The 14,324-nt window shown below is 38.3% G+C and overlaps 1 protein-coding gene across 5 annotated transcripts in view; it reads left to right on the forward strand.

Moving 5' to 3' along the window:
• The window catches only part of LOC134360282 (BAH and coiled-coil domain-containing protein 1-like), a 451,521-nt gene that overhangs the window by 10,618 nt on the left and 426,579 nt on the right, over nucleotides 1–14,324 (forward strand). The gene's annotated exons all lie outside the window — the stretch shown is intronic.

The raw sequence follows: 14,324 nt of genomic DNA on the forward strand, positions 1-14,324 counted from the left end.
CAGTAAGAGTTTATACTAAAAATGATAAGCGTATTACATTCTGTAGAAAAGTCTACCAAGGATGGGCAACGCATATTCAAATGCTATTATCTAATAGAGACTGTGGTCACCTTGGAAAAAAGAGGCTGTCGGCGGAGATCTGTATATTGATAAACTCTAATGCAATAAAGGAAAGATTCAAATCCTTATGTTCTGCGTATTCTGCAGAAATGTAATAGTGCAAAACGATATTGAATGGAGCTTTTGAAACAGAGGGAGATCGCTGTCACGCTCAGCATTAGCTTAAGTGGCAAAATGTCTGTCTGCGGGTGTGTAGTGGTGTGGTGTAATGCTCGAAAATCCGGTTTCTAAAATGGTTTGCGAAGTGTGAGGGTGAAAATGGGTTCACTCGGCATTCAGAAACTTGGTCAAGTGTTTCTGGTATTCTGTTAAATACTGCACCGGCGATAGAGCAAAAAGAGCCTGCTCTACAAAGGGGAAAGAGCAGGCAGACGGTCGAGTTTGTAACTCCTCGTCGTGTCCCCGGCATGAAGTACTAATTACACATTTTTTGATAAACGATATCGATGGTTTTATTTAGTACACTGCTGTGGAATCGCACACGTTTCAAAGCACAGGATTACACCGCTCTTTTCCAAGTCACTTTCTCTTACGTAAAATTCACATTCAAGCCATCGTGTTCGTTCACAAACGTTGCTTGACGGCATTCCTCTGTAGCAACAACAGTAACATTATAGAGGTTGTCAGCTCTTGGTTTTGTCAGAACTGATGTTTGAGTGTCGGTGTTTCTTATTTTTTTTTCCCGGCGATGGTTTCTAAGTGTATAGTTTGGATCAAGTTTCATCTTTTTAAAAAAAAGGTGGAGAGAGAGAAAAAAACACACACATGCACACCAGCTCCTTTCTCAGGGTGCTAGCGATGGCGGTTTTCTTAGCAATTCTGGTGGGGAAAAAATTCATTTCAGTCACCGCCAAGACCAGTGACTGAAACTTTCCCCCTCCCCCAGAAACAACAGGCTGCTCAGTCCTCGCTTACTTTTGCGTGTACTGTCAAGTTGAGGAATAAATGCAACATTTGGTGGGGTTTAGCAGTGTAAAAGATGAGACGGAATGCCCCGTATATCACACGGGGAAATTGTTAAATTTCTATCATTAAGGTAACCTACACCACCTTAGGCATCGCTCCACTGCCAGGCTAAGGGTAAATTGCAGAGCTCCTGTTAAAGCTTGTGGAAATTTAAAGGGGGGAAGATCCCACGTTAAAACAAGCCATTTTTGAGCCCGTACTGCTTCTTGCTTCCTGCTTCCAGGCCAGTGCCGAGTAGATACTGCAGTGGTCACATGAAATGGCAAGATTTCTGTCCACCAGCATTTGGATTGATAAATTACTGTTGGTTAGAAAATACTTAATGCCGCCTGATGCGAGTATAAAATGTGGCGGTAAAATTGTGTTTGGAAATGGCCGGACCCGCAGATTAGAATTCCAAATGCGAATCAAGACCTCCATTGGGGATTTGACCAGCAAGATGACAAGGCTGTGAGGAATATTGAAATCATGACCGTCTTTGAGAATAACGACACGGACTCTGAATAGTCGGAGTCCAGTAATACGGGTGTTCTAACGTTTCGCTTGATGCACTTGGCACCGAGTCAAAACGTTTCATTAATCTGACTGCAATATAAGCCAATCTAAACAGGCGCAATCTCCATCTTTACTAAAGTGACCCAACTCTCCCCATTGATTGAGCCCGAATATCCCATCGTTATTTTAGTCATTGCACATCATGTACAGTTTAAAAAAATAGATACGAGTTTTTAAATATCGTTTTATTTGGGCCTTTAACTAGCAATTGATCTTTGTATTGATAGATGGTAATCAAATTACATAAAACGAAGCCGTTCAGTGTAAATACTTTAACAAAATGCAGCATCACATTTGACCAATTCATTTGAATTGTATCAGCACACGAATATACATATATACAAAATCCATGTTTTCTGTTGTTTGTATGCAAGTTCCAACATGGCTAAACACCACCGGCCTGCTTTGAATGGCTTTAGTTTTACAACAACACAGTAAAACGCAACGCCGAGTAATATTTATTTTGAGAAACCCTTGCTCGGTGTACTCCGTTAAAGTGGATTCCATTCTTGCTTTCCATTTGGTAGTTTGTTAGACATTATTAATTATAATGTATCCAGGAATGCGACCACTGGCCCTATCCCAGCCAGCCAGGCAGCAGGTAGAATGAAGCAGAAAGATGTGCCAGGATTGAACAGTCGGCGGACAAATTATTTGCATTATTTGCAGCTACCTGTTTTGGGTCAATTCCGCTTTAGAATGCGTCCCTAATGCAGAATGAATGAAAAAAAATTATAAATGCCTGATAGATTTTCAGCACCTAAAAAAATTATCTTGGGACGCTTGCCATTTTTTTTTTGCCCGGCTTTTGCAGATCCTTACCAGCAGGGATAGTAATATTCTGGGACTGGCGGTGCAACATGCGAAAATTCTGATACGAGTCCACATGCAAAACGAAATTTGTGAAAAGGCCCACCGACAGACGACTCTACACCGTCCAAGTCTACCATTCTGCAAATTTATCCCGATATTTAAATACTTACATGGTATTTCTGAAGAATAAAAACTAAAACCTTCAAATCCAGCACCCTGCTGAAGTCACGGGGTTTCAATCGCTCTCGGTCTCTGACAAACACATACAAAAGGAATTTAATTCACGTCAGTTTTATCCGGATACCATTTCTCTCTTTGCTTTTTGCTTTTGTCGTTTTCTGTACTTTGGTCTGTGTTAATCTTTCCCGTCAGGTTGTGCCCTCGTCCATATGAAGAATTTAATTTTTTTTTCACGGGCGTGTTTCTTTGGCTTCTTGTAGCTTTAGTTTGCCTGTCATTTCTAACCCCCCGCCCCCCACCGTATCACCATACTCTACTTTTGTGTCTTATTGGCCTACAATACTGCCCGCTTGTAAAGATTCCTTATTTTATTTGTGAAATTGCCTGTCAATAGAAACGTAGATCAATATTTAGATAGTTTTATTAGTCAAATAGATTTATTGGTCAGACAAGTCGATAGACGAGTTGATTTATTACTTTTTATCAGATGAAAGAGATAATGGAGAGATGCAGATGTTAGAGTGTGTGTTGTACTATCAGAGAGATATGTACATATGGCGAATATTTCATTTAAACCGAGCAGAAACAATGGCTGCAGGTATGTACACAGACAGGCAAAATCTCTTAAAGGAGATATGGTATCCGCGCGACGTTATTTACTTAGAAACACAATGAAGCCAATTAATACTCTACTTTAAAGTCGGCACCCATGGATGGGTCTAAATTTTGAGTACAGTTAATGAGTGGCAAATATTGTTAATGCCGATTGGAAAACACAGTCCAGGCGCATGTGCCTGTGTTAGTCGAGGCTGCTGGATGGGTCCAGGAGTTTGGATTCGTTCCTTGGCTATACCCAGTAGCCTTGCTCGGTAGCTGGGCGATTGGACACGACCGCTTCTCTGTCATAGGTGTGTCCTCCCGCCCCCTTTGCCGCTGATTTATAGAGGGTTTTTTTTGCTAAGCGCCCAAGGACCCTCACATCTTCAAATGAAATTGGTTTTGGGATTTCTTTGGATTTTATTTGGTACTTTGACACTTCCTTAGTAAAATGTCACGTTGAAAAGTAAACACACACACACACACACACACACACATTCAGACCACGCTAGTCATATGTTGGAAAAGTCTGGAGTGGGCCGGCGTGACAACGCTTGGCAATTTCGTGTGTGAGTGATTGCGTTCGGTAATGAACGCGTTTTGGTCTTAATGTGACATATTAAAAAGACTAGTGTTTCTGTAGCAGTTGTACAGACATAAATAAGCTCAGTCGTTTGTGAAGTTTCTGAATTAGAAGCAATGGAATGCAGAAGAAACATCCAATAATGAAGTATTTTCGTTCAGTTTTTAATTTTTAAAATTACAAATTAAAATCCCGCCATTGAAGCCTTAATTTAGTTCGTGCCTGTGTGCTCTCTTTCACTTATTATGCACAACGAGGTATTTCCTGGAGAAGATTTAATTTTGCTGTAAAATACTTGATACTGTTCAAGCGACTGCAACCAGGCGACACTTAGCAGAGTGTGTACAGATGTCAAGAAATACTTCACAGAACAACCAAACAACCGCAGAAACACAGGAACACACATTTAATCTTTGACGACATCTTTCTTGAACAGCCGAGATTGTCTGACTAAGAAAAAATGAATGATGAAGCAAATTTAGCCTCATCTACAAAACACATTTTAATTCAGAAAGCAGCTCGCCCAGACGGGACAAGTCAGTGTGTGCGCCTCCCGGATTACGTTTCATTGCAGTGACAACATCCAACTACGGCCGGATTCTTAAAGTAGAGCAGATTTTATTTTTGACGACTTTACCCCGTTGGCTAAAACTAAACACATTAAAAAACGACGCCCACCATCCTTAATTCTTCTGGGCTCTTGAATCCAACTCAAGGATTAGAAGAGAGATTCCGAAAGTGCATTTACAACCGGCTCTCTCTTTATATTGTTGAAACTTGCGGCATTTATCCCTTAATCATGCCTTTCATTTACAATTACTCTGCTTCCTTAGAAGAACGGTCTGAGGCTTAGTTGGGCATACAATCTTTCAGCTCTCCCTCTCCCTAAACCAGGATTTCGAAGCTTTTCAACGTAGCGTGCACTCTTGAGACCAAATATATGATGGCGTAAAACATAAAGCAGATATCACTTCTAAATGAAAGGTACTGTCTGAAATTAGACAGTCGAGGCTGCCTAACGCCATGGGATTCAATTGCTAGTTCTGTGAGCCCACATATTCGTAATCGGGGTGGATGGCTGGTAGGTAAGGCTGTTATTCTGTATTTTTTGTTCGGATAACCAAATCAAACACTATATAAATTAACTTTTAAAGCGTTACACAACTGGACCTTATGTTAAACAAGAAGAAATCCCCTCAAGATGCCGCGAACCGCTTCTGATTTAAAAGGAGTGATAGTACGCATTTAAAAGAAAACCTCCTTGGTTAAACTCGAAATGGAGTCTCCTCCCTGTTAAAATCTTTACTGCTTTTAGGTAAATCCCGAGCGTGTTAAAGCTGTTAGACGCCTTTCTGCTGTATCCCGCCGTGAGAGCCGATGTACCAAAGTGCTAATTTGAATTTTCTTTGGAAAATTCTGTTTTTTTAAAAAAGTGAGGACTCCGCGGCTGCTAAAGCTTTCGAGCTGGTGTATTGTGCTGGGGTTGAATTGAGATCCCCGCCTTCTCTAATCTTACTATTTATTTACTCTGCAGCTCCCGCTGATCTTATTCACTCTGTCTGTTTAGAAAAGCATCGGCTGTTTTATTTTCTCTCTCATTTACAACAACCTCCCTCTACCCCTATATATCTCATTTAAAGGGGCTTTAATGAGCACAGTTTTATATTGGTTTCTTCCGATGCAACTTAATCGGCGCATTATTTTTTTTAAAAAGAAAACACATACTTTCCATTTGCATTTTAAAACTGACCAGACTGAGAATATTCGAGTGAATTTCTTTTCAGTACCTTTTAAAATCTCAATCGTTCTCGTGGTAGCTCTAGTCACACATAAGGCCGAGAGTTTATTTTTTACACAAAAAGTGATTAAAACAAATACACAGTTTTAAATTTTGTCACAAAACGTAAACTTTCTTTTTGCATTGTAGCAGCTTTGTTGACATTAAGGGGAAATGTGGTCAAAGCATGCAGCGGCCAGCTTGTTTTACAGTGCAAGATGTTTAGAGATGTACTCGAGAAGGGGCTGTGGAAGTTAATCATTTGTAATCCAATCTATCCACTTATCCATATTAGCAAATTAATTGCAAAATTGTTTTACAACATAAGCACAATTATGTTGGAGGAAAGGTTTGTTCAATGTATACGATTATGATTGTGGAATTTTTAGTGGTCATTATCGTTTTACACTCACAGTCAGCATATAGTTCAGACAGAAACTCTCAACTTCTCCAACTGATAGCAACAGTTGAAGGCAGCAATACGTTTCTTTCTACCACAAACGCTCCTCCCAGGGGAAGCAAGAGGCAACTGGCAAAAGTAGTTTTTGAAATCTTTAGCCATTTTGTTCTCTTTTTAAAATAATGACAGCAGTCTCACTTCTGATTAGAAATGTAAATGGTACCAATAAAACTTAAAAATCCCCTTTTCAACTTTTTAATAAGTTCTATACATACTATGCTCGTTGCAGTTTTCATTTTGACTTGGGTGAATCAGTTTCTACGTTACACTTAGATAATGTTCAGAAAATAAAATTTGCCCCTGCATTCCTCCCAAGGCATTGTGCAGAATAAGATCCGCAGGGTGTTTAAAATGGGTTGAGAATGGCTTACAACAGAAATGTTTCCAAATATGACTTTTCAAAATAAAGTATGGCCTGATGCTTATTTCTTATTGTTTTTTTTGGGCATTCATCATAGTATTTTACATTTTTTTAGTTCAGAAGGTTAATTATTGTCTGTGTGTGCCTAAATTTTTTCATGTCATGTGACAGGAAGAGCGTGTGTATTAGAAAGTGGTGTCAGGTTGCGAGGAGGTCTTCAGAGAGGAAGAGAATATTTTTTGGAGCAATGATCACATACTGGGGATGCAATATTTTGAATACACTCTATTTACAGTGACATTTCCATGGAAATGCTGCTTTCATTATTTGCCAACTGAACACCTGTGATTATACATTAATAGTAATTAATTGAAAGCACTCTTCATTGGGGCATGTTCTGTGAATGCTGAAGATGCTATACATTTTACTGTTTTTAAAGAATATTTTCACAAATAGGAATATTCTGCTCTTGGCTTTTGTCATTACTGCTGCTGATTTCTTGGGATTGGTGATTAAATTACAAAATGTGTAATTTTTTGCTACCTTCACCAGTTGGGGAATTCATTGATTTATCAACGGAGGATCTCACAAAACACATTTGGTTATTTTGAGAAATATATGAAAATAGATCTAATATTCCTTGCATAGTTGCTCTTCATATTATAAATATGAAAGACAATAGGCATCGAACGATTTTCTTTCTGAAAACTTAATCAAAACAAATATTAGCAACCTAGTTATATTAATTTCTTTTAACTTGTTTTTTACTAACTCATTGTTGCCATCAAGTAGGAGGTACAGAAGCCTGAAGGCACACACTCACGATTCAGGAACAGCTTCTTCCCCTCTGCCATCTGATTCCCAAATGGACATTGAATCCTTGGACACTACCTCACTTTTTTAATATATAGTATTTCTGCTTTTTGCACAACTTTTAAACTGTTCAACATACATATACTGTGATTGATTTAGTTATTTATTATTATTATTTTGTTTTTCTCTATATTACGTATTGCATTGTACTGTTGTTGCTAAGTTAACAAATTTCATGTCACATGCTGGTGATAATAAACCTGATTCTGATTCTGATAGTAGAATGTTTGTCAATACCTGAAGAGTATTTTGGTTTGTCCTGAGTGTGTTTTTAGCTGTGTGTGCGGTGAATGTTGAGAACCGTTCTTACAGTACTGTACATTGTGCGATACCTACAGATGGCTGATCCCCACTGTAATTTGGGGATCTGCATTAGGGTTTTATTGGTCACTGCTGTTCGCCGCTTTGGCCATGGCTCTGCAGCTGCATTTAGTGTCAGTGTTGGGAGTGGTGCTGGAGATTCTGTTGGGATCTTTGTGTCGGTACCTGTTCCGTAACCTTGTTGGAACCCAGGCGACCGATTGCATAAACATCCACCACATATCACACGACATGTAGAGCACATAAAGTATTCATTGACATAAAACACCTAATACTGTTAGACCTATTATGCTGTGGTTTTCCTCGGGGGCCAGAATGACCGACTGTTTGATTTAGAGTGTTTACATGAGTGTGATTTGAATTACTTTGATTTGCAGCTGGTTTTAAACTTGCATCAGGAAATGGACATTTTTATTCCAAACCAAATCAGGAGTAAATAATGCTGTACTGTTTGCACTTCGAGTTTTATTGGGATCTAGTTAGCAAATCAGAATGTGGATTTATAGTTACAGCATAAATGATGCGTAATGCTTCCCTGATGACTTTTGGATAAGTGGTACAAAGCCGTAGAGATTAGGAAGGGCTCAGTTTGATCTTTTGTCTGCACTGAATTAATTGTTCTCAGCAGGCGGCGGGGGTGTGGGAGATGCATTTGGCCTCACCATCTCTAAACTAGGAGAGGGGGATATCTGCCAGTGTTCCCATTCATGATCACTGTCGGATGACTCCTCTTGGAAAGCACTTGTGGGTGGATGTTGGGGGAAGGAAGAATTGAGCTCAGTTGGTTGCCTTTTATTGTTAAATAGATTGCAAACACTCATTGTATTGGTGAATGCTGATATTCTTTGTATTGGACGGCTTCTTGGGTGAGGTACTGGAGGGTTGCCAGTGTCAGAAGAACTATACCACAGCATGAATGGCCATCGTGCTAAGGAGTGAAAACGAGAAAACAGATGGGAGCTTTAGACTACTATTCAATTCCGTGAATTAAAGCCTGAAAATTCTTCTTTGAATGATTTGATCAAATAAACATTAAACTTTTTGTGTAATATTAATGGTTTTATGTGTCCCATACCCACTGTGGGCTTCATCAATATGACATTTTTCCGTGTTTCCACAAAGGCAACAAGATCTTACCTCAGATTTTACAAGGGTCGTCATGTGGGCTGAAAACTCCCCTGTTTTTAAATCCACATACCTGCAGAAAAACATTCTTTTAGGCAGTGATGTCAGTTGGATTGGTATGAATATTGGAGCTAAATTCAGGAAGAATGGTAAATATGTAAAACATTGGGATGGCTGGAGGCTGACGAAAAGAGCTTGTGCAGAGCAGTGCTTCCACATCAGTGGGGTGAAAGTGGAAGTGGGGTCTAGGATTTGGGAGTAACAGCATCAATATGCTCTCTGGGACTGTTCTGCCTTCAGATGATTTCCCTTGTTCAGATACAAATCAAGAGAGGAAATGATGAGGTCTTTGTGTAAATGTACTTTACTGTTTGTGTTGGACAGACTTGCCGTACAAGTTGGTAGGGTGGTTAAGAAGGCATATGGTATGTTGGCTTTCATTAGTTGGAGAATTGCGTTCAAGAGCCGCACGGTAATGCTGCAGCTCTATTAAAACTCTGGTTAGATCACACTTGGAGCATTGTTCATTTCCGGAAGGAGGTAGAAGCTTTAGAGAGGGTGCGGAGGAGATTTACCAGGCTGCTGTCTGGATTAGAGAGCATGTTTTATGCGGAAAGACTGTGTGAGCTAAGGCCATGCTCCTTGGAGTGGAGGAGGATGAGCGGCATCTTGATAGAGGTGTACAAGATGATTCAAGTAGACAGCCAGAGACTCTTTCTCAGAGTGGAAATGGCTAATGTGATGGGCATTAATTTTTAGGGGATAGGAGGAAAGTATAAGGATGGGTCTCAGAGGTAGGTGTTTTTTAACACAGTGAATAGTGGGTATGTGGAATGTGCCACTAGGGAGGGGTGTGGTAGAGGCATTAGGGACACTTAAGAGATTCTTGGATGGGCACAAGAATGTAAGGAAAATGTGAAGGAAGGGTTGGATCTTAAAGTAGGTTAAAAGATAAGCACAACCTTGAGGGCTGTACTGTGCTATTTTACTGCCCCATTTTCTGTGTAATAACATTTGAGCGATCTGAGCTTGTGACATGAAGTATTGGAAGAGGATCTACCTCTGTCCAACCATGAGGCACACTGAAGGACATTGGACCTTAAAAGAAATTAAAGGTTCTAGATTTAAGATGGTTTATTGTCATTCTTCAGTACACAGGTGTAAAGGAAAATGAAACGATTGGTACTCTGGATCCAGTGCAGCATGAAAAAAACAATAAATATAAATATAAAAGCAATCCTATAGAACACAATGTATGAGTAACTGCTGAGTGTGGCCATATATACATAAGATTAGCTTATATACATTGATTGTATGTACATAAAGTGACAGGAAATGATAAAGTGGCAGTGACTTTGGGCAAGAGGAATTCTTCTAGGTAGCAGCAGGACATCTGAAAACGCAGTGGGACATTGACCGTGTCAGTGTAGGTATGAAGTTTGGAGGCGTAGAGTGGCAGTGTATGGGTGTGGGGGGGGGGATTGGAATGAAAGGCACTGAGGGGCTGTGGAGAGAAGTGGCTGATGTGGATGTAGAGGTGGTGGGGTGAGTTAATAGGTGGATCAGCCCGATGGCTTGGCTCCAGATGTCCTGTTAACAATTGGAAGACGGGGTGGATGTGTTTATATTTCTTGATCCCAAATTGTGGAACAAATTTAAAGATGTACTTAAGTTATTCATTTTGGTTTTGAGAGAATATAAATTTTCTTTCTGTGCAGAGTAATTAAAAAGGAATATTTGAGTGACGCAATTAGTTAAAATAATTTTTAAAATAGTTAGTTCAACCCATTTAGAAGAAGTAAGAGGCATTACCAGATGAAAGAACGTTGAACATCATTGACAACCACAAAGGTCATTATCGTTACATTTAGGTTACAGCAGAAGAACAAGTCATTGGCCCATCTGGTCTATGTCTATATGTGTGGTCCATCTATCCCATGAGCTGTGTATGAAGGTCTATCCATAGGTGCTGAAAAATCATGGATTCATGCATAGAACTTGACAAAAGTAATGTTTTTAAGGGGATGAAAAAGAATAACAAAATACCAGGGCAGTGAACAGGGGGCAATGGGAGGAGTTTTGGCTACAGTTTGCCTTTTTGTTTAATGGCTGAAATGCCCACTTCATGTGAAATTGGATGTTCTGCTATGAATAGTCATTATCTGGATTAAATTAAATCTTAGATATATTGGAGTAAAAGTATATTGTTTACTTTCGATTAGGATTAATGAAAACATTGAAATTCTTAAAGTGACCTTTCTTCTTAAGCCACTTTTATTTGTTTAAATCTTCCGTAAAGGAAGATTAACATTGAACAAGAGGGATTTTGCTCTATTGCACTGTTTATTAAAAAAGAGTATACTTCTGTTGTTGCAAAAACAGTTCAGCATTTTAACACTAAGTTGGGATGGAAAGCCGTACTGTAGTGAGTTGGGTGCAGTTTGAAGTGTGCAGAATGGCAGCTGGGTGCAAGTGACTTAATACAACTGAGGGCTCTAGTTACTCTCTGTAGGACGTGGCTTGAAAATCACTGAGTATGAGATCAGTGGATTGTTGTCATGTATTTGAATACAATTATTGGGTCAATGAACTATCAGTAAGTCTGCCTATTATATACGTAAGCATAACAAAACTACTGTAAAGTCATATTATTTCAGATGGTAATGGGAATTATTTCTGTGCTCTATGCTGTGATATGGCACAACTAATACCAATGAAAAACATTTATACTTCAAACTTGTTTTCACTCTTAATAACTGAAGGTCGCTTTTTTTGTCCCATCCAAACTGAGTACTCAATATTCAAAGTATCGCTCTTTGCTAAACGTACTTTGAATTATACTAGAGTGCACTCATGTGGGATGTATAGAATAAGTTGGGTTCAAAATGTACTGAACATAGGATTACCCTTTGTAAAGCTACTCATTGTGATTATTTTTTAAAAAAGATTCATGAATGAAGCTTACAGAAAATGCATGAGTCACCTCTGACAAAAACATGAGTAGAATGAATACGGAGCCTAATGGGTGGTGTTGAATTTTGTCTTTACCTGACCTTTGGTGAATACCCTCATGTCACCAAGAATCTCTCGCTACCAAGCAGAATGTTCTGCACAATGTTTAATTATGGTAAATGCAAAACATATCTCATCTGCCATGATGTTCCACCAATATTTTTTATTTTAACAAGCTCAGTGAGAATATCATATGTAATGTTAAAGGCGCTATCTTAATTCTTAACATCTATATGCAGCTGCTGGAGATAACAGGACTTTTATTTTAGACTGCATTCGATCTTCTTGTAATATATTTTGCTGATCACAATGAGCTACAAGCATTGAAATAGATGTTTATTGTCCATTGAGTGATAAAAACGTTGTTTGAATGTTAAAGCAAATTGTTACATGCACATTCTTGACAATTAAAATGTTTATTATATGAAGGGAACATGTCTTGTATTGTCTTTGCAGATTTACAACATGAAATCCACTGAAAAAATTATTTTGACACTTATTTCATGTTCAGAAACATAGCAAAAGCTCTGTACAAAGATCAAGTTCTCCTCGAGTGTCTACAAATTAAAGTTGGTGCTGCCTGCACTCAAATAGAATGCCTTATGCTTTCGAAAAATGTAATGCATCAAGGGGGAAAAATCCAAATGAAAGCTGAGCATATTTTAGAAGTTTCTTATTAATTAGAAGTGCTTTCTTTCATGTAAAATTGCACATTAGAAAATAAAAAAGTCTGCCTTCAGCAATTGTGAACAGCTGCAGAAGTCAAATGTGGGAAGACAAATTGCTTTGTATGAAGTTTAATAATCAAATTTATGTTTGTAAGTTGCTCGAGACAAGCCCGGTTGTCTAGGATTCTATCATCAGCATCATTTCATTGATTTCTAGCCTTGATTATATTTTATACAAAACAGATTTTACTTTAATTGTAAATTCTTACGGATTTGTGCCTATTTGTTGAAGACATAATTACTCCTAAGTCAATGTGCAAAATAGGTTGGCTTTGGATTTCCTGAAGATACTGTATTTAAATGCTCACCCATTATAGCAAGTTCCACATTGTGTTACTATTCTTTAATCTGCTTTTCAATATTCAGACACTCTATATTAGTTACTGAATGATTCTAGTTACATATGAAGGGAAGAGAGATATACAACATTAAATTGCTAAATTTTACGTAATCATCTTGAATCAGCAAAATTAATTATATAGTTGCTGAATCAGATGATTACATAGTCTAGCAAAGCAATTTTTAAAGTTTTGTCTGTTTCTTTAATTTGTAAAATGTTTTCGCTCTTTAGAAGGCACCGGGGGTCAGTTTCATTTGTGCCATTTACCTTTGGCACTCATTTATACTTGCGCAGTAGTCTTAACAGTAAGTCTATTTAACCCCAAGGTAGAGACCATTCCTGTCTGACTCTGCATATACTCAAATACAACTGTGGTTGCTGAATCAAGACCAGGTGCAGGTACCTAGGCTGATGCTGTCTTCTCTGATCTAGGGAACTGAGAGCAATTGTAACATGCCCTGAGTACAGCTAACTCAGCACAGATAAACCCTGAATCTTTGTCACTTATTAAGCGCACTATGCCCAGGGAGCCTGGATCGTTGTCCATTGTGTAATCTAATTATAATTACAAAGTTTGCAATTTTTGAACAGACCAAATTTGTAAACATTTGGTGGACTGTAAATCCCTGTGAATTTAGCAATCTTGTAATGTCATGATGAAAAGGCGATGTAAATAAATTGCACTAACGCAATATCCGTTCCTTTATAGAAATGTCATAATATTTGAAGATTCTTCATGGCAATGCATTTTGTTTTGCATCTGCATTGCCTTTGATATTCTGTGATTCAGTAGAGCAGTAAAGCAAGGAAAGACGGGTTTGGGCTTGCTTCTTTTCATGGCAGATGTGAAGCTTGCCCAGGTTTCAAATGATAATTATTGCTTTGAACAGGTCACACAGATGACATAATTAGAACTGAAAATATAAACATTTTAAAATGTCTAACAAGTCATTATTTCTGGCAACAATGCTGCTAATTTTAGTTTTTAATCAAAACAAAACTGCAAATGACCATATTTGTTAATGTGATGATGTAAAACACAAATAGAATTTACCCTTTGTTTTCAAAGGTATGGTGTCCCTTTGTGTTGGACTGTCTTAAAATATATAGCTTCAGAAAATGACTTATCTTGTCTACTGTATTAATCTCTCTAATTGGTGTGTGAGAATCATTTCTCACTTTATCCCATTGATGACTGAATCTTTGAACTAACTTGTAGGCACTCTTTTGCCCTAATTGTCAGTCAGCTCATTTAAAGCGGGTATAGATTGGAACTGCATAGTTGGGAGAATGAAAATAGTACCCAAAACATTGCAGACCATTACTACCTGTCAGTAATTGTTTAAATTGTGAACTTTGAGTTATAATCCTTTAATGCATTTTTGAAAATACAATATTGGGAGAAAATGAAAAAACATTGCCAGATCTATTGTCCAAGTGTTCTGAAATCTATAGTTACTCCTCAAGTCTGCTATGCCCTCAGTTTCTGCCTCATCTGCTGTCTTAGTTCAAT

The sequence above is a fragment of the Mobula hypostoma genome, chromosome 22 (assembly GCF_963921235.1).
Source record: "Mobula hypostoma chromosome 22, sMobHyp1.1, whole genome shotgun sequence".
Classification (NCBI taxonomy): Eukaryota; Metazoa; Chordata; class Chondrichthyes; order Myliobatiformes; family Myliobatidae; genus Mobula; species Mobula hypostoma.